Genomic DNA, 7,013 nt, shown 5'->3' with positions numbered 1-7,013 from the left:
ACTCGTAACTCAAATATTCTCCTCCACGATCAGATCGTAGAAACTTTATTTTTTTGTTACGATGATTTTTAACTTCACTCGGAAATTCTTTGAACTTTTCAAATGTTTCATACTTATGTTTCATTAAGTAGATATACCCATATCTGCTTAGATCATCTGTGAAGGTGAGAAAATAACGATATCCGCCACGAGCTTCAACATTCATTGGACCACATACATCTGTATTTATGATTTCCAACAAATCTGTTGCTCTCTCCATAGTACCGGAGAACGGCGTTTTAGTCATCTTGCCCATGAGGCACGGTTCGCAAGTGCCAAGTGATTCATAATCAAGTGGTTCCAAAAGTCCATCAATATGGAGTTTCTTCATGCGCTTTACACCGATATGACCTAAATGGCAGTGCCACAAATAAGTTGCACTATCATTATCAACTCTGCATCTTTTGGCTTCAACATTATGAATATGTGTATCACTACTATCGAGATTCATCAAAAATAGACCACTCTTCAAGGGTGCATGACCATAAAATATATTACTCATATAAATAGAACAACCATTATTCTCTGATTTAAATGAATAACCGTCTCGCATTAAACAAGATCCAGATATAATGTTCATGCTCAACGCTGGCACCAAATAACAATTATTTAGGTCTAATACTAATCCCGATGGTAGATGTAGAGGTAGCATGCCGACCGCGATCACATCGACTTTGGAACCATTTCCCACGCGCATCGTCACCTCTTCCTTTGCGAGTGTTCGCTTAATCCGTAGTCCCTGTTTCGAGTTGCAAATATTAGCAATAGAACCAGTATCAAATACCCAGGTGCTACTGCGAGCTCTAGTAAGGTACACATCAATAACATGTATATCACATATACCTTTGTTCATCTTGCCATCCTTCTCATCTGCCAAATACTTGGGGCAGTTCTGCTTCCAGTGACCAGTCTGCTTGCAGTAGAAGCACTCAGTTTCATGCTTAGGTCCAGACTTGGGTTTCTTCTCCTGAGTAGCAACTTGCTTGTTCTTCTTCTTGAAGTTCCCCTTCTTCTTCCCCTTGCCCTTTTTCTTGAAACTAGTGGTCTTGTTGACCATCAACACTTGATGCTCCTTCTTGATTTCTACCTCCGCAACTTTTAGCATTGCGAAGAGCTCGGGAATTGTCTTATCCATCCCTTGCATATTATAGTTCATCAAGAAGCTCTTGTAGCTAGGTGGAAGTGATTGGAGAATTCTGTCAATGACGCAATCACCCGAAAGATTAACTCCCAGTTGAATCAAGTGATTATTATACCCAGACATTTTGAGTATATGCTCACTGACAGAACTGTTCTCCTCCATCTTGCAGCTATAGAACTTATTGGAGACTTCATATCTCTCAATCCGGGCATTTGCTTGAAATATTAGCTTCAACTCCTGGAACATCTCATATGCTCCATGACGTTCAAAACGTCGTTGAAGACCCGGTTCTAAGCCGTAAAGGATGGCACATTGAACTATCGAGTAGTCATCATCTTTGCTCTGCCAGACGTTCTTAACGTCGTCAGTTGCATCAGCAGCAGGCCTCGCACCCAGCGGTGCTTCCAGGACGTAATTCTTCTGTGCAGCAATGAGGATAATCCTCAAGTTACGGACCCAGTCCGTATAATTGTTACCATCATCTTTCAACTTTGCTTTCTCAAGGAACACATTAAAATTCAACGGAACAACAACACGGGCCATCTATCTACAATCAAACATAAACAAGCAAGATACTATCAGGTACTAAGTTCATGATAAATTTAAGTTCAATTAATCATATTACTTAAGAACTCCCACTTAGAAAGACATCCCTCTAATCTTCTAAGTGATCACGTGATCCAAATCAACTAAACCATAACCGATCATCACGTGAAATGGAGTAGTTTTCAATGGTGAACATCACTATGTTGATCATATCTACTATATGATTCACGCTCGACCTTTCGTATCTGTGATCCGAGGCCATATCTGCATATGCTAGGCTCGTCAAGTTTAACCTGAGTATTCTGCGTGTGCAAAACTGGCTTGCACCCGTTGTAGATGGACGTAGAGCTTATCACACCCGATCATCACGTGGTGTCTGGCACGACGAACTTTGGCAACGGTGCATACTCAGGGAGAACACTTTTATCTTGAAATTTAGTGAGAGATCATCTTATAATGCTACCGTCAATCAAAGCAAGATAAGATGCATAAAAGATAAACATCACATGCAATCAATATAAGTGATATGATATGGCCATCATCATTCTTGTGCTTGTGATCTCCATCTCCGAAGCATCGTCATGATCACCATCGTCACCGGCGCGAACCTTGATCTCCATCGTAGCATCGTTGTCGTCTCGCCAATCTTATGCTTCTACGACTATCGCTACCGCTTAGTGATAAAGTAAAGCATTACAGGCGATTGCATTGTATACAATAAAGCGACAACCATATGGCTCCTACCAGTTGCCGACAACTTGATTACAAAACATGATCATCTCATACAATAAAATTTAGCATCAGGCCTTGACCATATCACATCACAACATGCCCTGCAAAAACAAGTTAGACGTCATCTACTTTGTTTGTTGCAAGTTTTACGTGGCTGCCACGGGCTTAGCAAGAACCAATCTTACCTACGCATCAAAAACCACAACGATAGTTTGTCAAGTTGATGCTGTTTTAACCTTCGCAAGGACCGGGTGTAGCCACACTCGGTTCAACTAAAGTTGGAGAAACTGACACCCGCCAGCCACCTGTGTGCAAAGCACGTCGGTAGAACCCGTCTTGCGTAAGTGTACGTGTAATGTCGGTCCGGGCCACTTCATCTAACAATACCGCCGAACCAAAGTATGACATGCTTGTAAGCAGTATGATTTATATCGCCCACAACTCACTTGTGTTCTACTCGTGCAAATAACATCAACACATAAAACCTAGGCTCGGATGCCACTGTTGGGGAACGTACTAATTTCAAAAAAGTTCCTACGCACACGCAAGATCATGGTGATGCACATCAACGAGAGGGGAGAGTGTTGTCTACGTACCCTCGTAGACCGGAAGCGAAAGCGTTATAACACCGCGGTTGATGTAGTCGTACGTCTTCACGGCCCGACCGATCAAGCACCGAAACTACGGCACCTCCGAGTTTTTGCACACGTTCAGCTCGATGACGATCCCCGGACTCTGATCCAGCAAAGTGTCGGGGATGAGTTCCGTCAGCACGACGGCGTGGTGATGATCTTGATGTTCTACCGTCGCAGGGCTTCCCCTAAGCACCGCTACAATATTATCGAGGATTATGGTGGAGGGGGGCACCGCACACGGCTAAGAGATCAATGATCAACTGTTGTGTCTCTGGGGTGCCCCTGCCTCCGTATATAAAGGAGTGGAGGAGGGGGCCGACCAAGGAGGGTGGCGCGCCCAAGGGGGGGAGTCCAACTCCCACCGGGAGTAGGACTCCCCTTTTTCCTATTAGGAGTAGGAGAGGGAAGGAAGAGGAAGGAGGGAGGAAGGAAAGGGGGGGCCGGCCCCCCTCCCAATTCGGATTGGGCTTGGGGGGGGGCCTCCCTTGCTCCTTTCCCCCCTTTCCACTAAGGCCCAATAAGGCCCATATACCTCCCGGGGGTTCCGATAACCTCCCGGTGATCCGGTATTGTCCCAATCTTACCCGGAACCTTTCCAGTGTCCAAATATAGTCGTCCAATATATCGATCTTTATGTCTCAACCATTTCGAGACTCCTCGTCAAGTCCGTGATCACATCCGGGACTCCAAACAACCTTCGGTACATCAAAATATATAAACTCATAATGAAACTGTCATCGTAACGTTAAGCGTGCGGACCCTACGGGTTTGAGAACAATGTAGACATGACCGAGACACGTCTCCGGTCAATAACCAATAGTGGAACCTGGATGCTCATATTGGCTCCTACATATTCTACGAAGATCTTTATCGGTCAGACCGCATAACAACATACGTTGTTCCCTTTGTCATCGGTATGTTACTTGCCCGAGATTCGATCGTCGGTATCTCAATACCTAGTTCAATCTCGTTACCGGCAAGTCTCTTTACTTGTTCCGTAATAGATCATCTTGCAACTAACTTATTAGTTGCATTGTTTGCAAGGCTTAAGTGATGTGTATTACCGAGAGGGCCCAGAGATACCTCTCCGACAATCGGAGCGACAAATCATAATCTCGAAATACGCCAACCCAACATGTACCTTTGGAGACACCTGTAGAGCACCTTTATAATCACCCAGTTACATTGTGACGTTTGGTAGCACACAAAGTTGACGTTTGGTAGCACACAAAGTGTTCCTCCGGTAAACGGGAGTTGCATAATCTCATAGTCATAGGAACATGTATAAGTCATGAAGAAAGCAATAGCAACATACTAAACGATTGGGTGCTAAGCTAATGGAATGGGTCATGTCAATCACATCATTCTCCTAATGATGTGACCCCGCTAATCAAATGACAACTCATGTCTATGGTTAGGAAACATAACCATCTTCGATTAACGAGCTAGTCAAGTAGAGGCATACTAGTGACACTTTGTTTGTCTATGTATTCACACAAGTATTACGTTTCCGGTTAATACAATTCTAGCATGAATAATAAACATTTATCATGATATAAGGAAATAAATAATAACTTTATTATTGCCTCTAGGACATATTTCCTTCAGGGCCATACATGGGCCGGAAGTTACAACGGGATGGAATCATATTGGACGGGCCAGATGAAGCTACTGGGCTTAATTTTGATAGGCTGCAACGGGCTGTGAATTAGCGGGCCGTAAATGGGCTATATACGAACATGCCATTAACATGCTTTCCATGGGCCGGCCCGTTACCTTTTGACCAAGTCAAACAGGTCGACCTTTTCACCGGAATGGGCCTCTATTGGGCCGTGCCACATGTCGACGTATCATAGGCGCCTCCTGTCCAATGAGTGGATGACATCTATCCCAAAGGTGAGCCAACACGTGTTTCCTCCAGCCAATGAGAATTTTACACGTGGAAAATCCTCATTGGTCCAGGTTGTTAACGGTTTATCGGATCCAAAACCGGACCCAATAGCTTAACGGCGACCCATTATGGTGGATGCCACGTGTCGGTTACCCTTGACGAAAACATTTCCGTGACGCGTGATTTATCGTCATGGATGTGGACACTTCCGTGATGATAATTTTGGTAATGTCATGGAACACTTCTACGACAGCACAAATATGACTATCTTGATTTTGTCATAAAATCATCATGGAAGTGACCTGCTGTGACAAACAAGTATCATCACGGAAGTGTATTTTTTATAGTGGTGATGAGTTGTTACTTATTCATAAGAAGTCTATGATAAATGTTCTATGATAAAAGTCTTATGTTAAAGTTTGTTGCTGTTATAATAATACACATGATGCTTCTATGTCCATATTTTGTTTTTATTGACACCTCTCTCTCTCTAAGCATGTGGACATGTTTTTCGATTTTGGTTTTCGCTCGAGGACAAGCGAGGTCTCAGCTTGGGGGAGTTGATACGTCCATTTTGCATCATGTTTTCCTACTGTTATTTATGATCTTTTTATGCATAATAATGCTGTTTGGAGTAATTTTAATGCATTTTCTCTCATAATTTGCAAGGTACATACAAAGAGGGAGAATTCCGGCAGCGAAAAATCAGGACCTGGAAAAGCTACATCAAGCTACCTATTCTGCACAACTCCGAACAAGCCGAAACTTTACGGAAAATTTTTATGGAATATATGAAGAATATTGGAGCAAATAAGTACCAGAGGGGGCCCACCAGGTAGGCACAACCCACCTGGGCGCGCCAGGGAGCCCAGGCGCGCCCTGGTGGGTTGTGCTCACCTAGGCCCATCTTCGGTGCCCATCTTCTGGTATATAAGTCATTTTGACCTAGAAAAATAAGGGGAGGACTTTCGGGATGGAGCGTCGCTATCTCGAGGTGGAACTTGGGCAGGAGCACTCTTGCCCTCTGGCGAAGCGATTCCGCCGGGGGAACTTCCCTCCCGGAGTGGGAAATCATCGTCATCATCATCACCAACAACTCTCCCATCTTGGGGAGTGCAATCTCCATCAACATCTTCAACAGCACCTTCTCATCCCAAACCGTAGTTCATCTCTTGTGTTCAATCTTGTTACCGGAACTATAGATTGGTGCTTGTGGGTGACTAGTAGTGTTGATTACATCTTGTAGTTGATTACTATATGGTTTATTTGGTGCAAGATCATATGTTCAGATCCATTATGCTATTTAATAGCCCTCTGATCTTGAGCATGTTTATCACTTATGATTAGTTACTTTTGTTCCTGAGGTCATGGGTGAAATCATGTTGCAAGTAATCATGTGAACTTGATATGTGTTCGATATTCTAATAGTTTGTATGTTGTGATTCCCTTAGTTGTGTCATGTGAACATCGACTACATGACACTTCAGCATAATAGGGCCTAAGGGAATGCATTGTGATGTAGTTATTAGATGATGGGTTGCGAGAGTGATAGAAGCTTAAACCCTAGTTTATGCACTATTCCGTAAGGGACCGATTGGATCCAAAAGTTAAATGCTATGGTTAGGATGTATTCTTAATACTTTTCTCATAGTTGTGGATGTTTGCGAGGGGGTTAATCATAAGTAGGAGGTTTGTTCAAGTAAGAACATCACCTAAGCACCGGTCCACCCACATATCAAATTATCAAAGTAGCGAACACAAATCGAACCAACATGATGAAAGTGACTAGATGAAATTCGCGTGTACCCTCAAGAACACTTTGCTTATTATAAGAGACCGATTTGGCCTATCCTTTGCCTCAAAAGGATTGGGCTACCTTGCTGCACTTTTGTTACTATAATCATTACTTTCTCGTTACAAAATATCTTGCATCAAACTACTCTGTTACTCACACTTTCAGCACCTACAGACATTACCTTGCTGAAAACCACTTGTCATTTCCTTCTACTCCCCGTTGGGTTCGACACTC

Source organism: Triticum dicoccoides, chromosome 3A, assembly GCF_002162155.2.
Source record: "Triticum dicoccoides isolate Atlit2015 ecotype Zavitan chromosome 3A, WEW_v2.0, whole genome shotgun sequence".
Lineage (NCBI taxonomy): Eukaryota > Viridiplantae > Streptophyta > Magnoliopsida > Poales > Poaceae > Triticum > Triticum dicoccoides.
The sequence above is the reverse complement of the archived record's forward strand: the minus strand, read 5'-3'. Positions refer to the sequence as shown.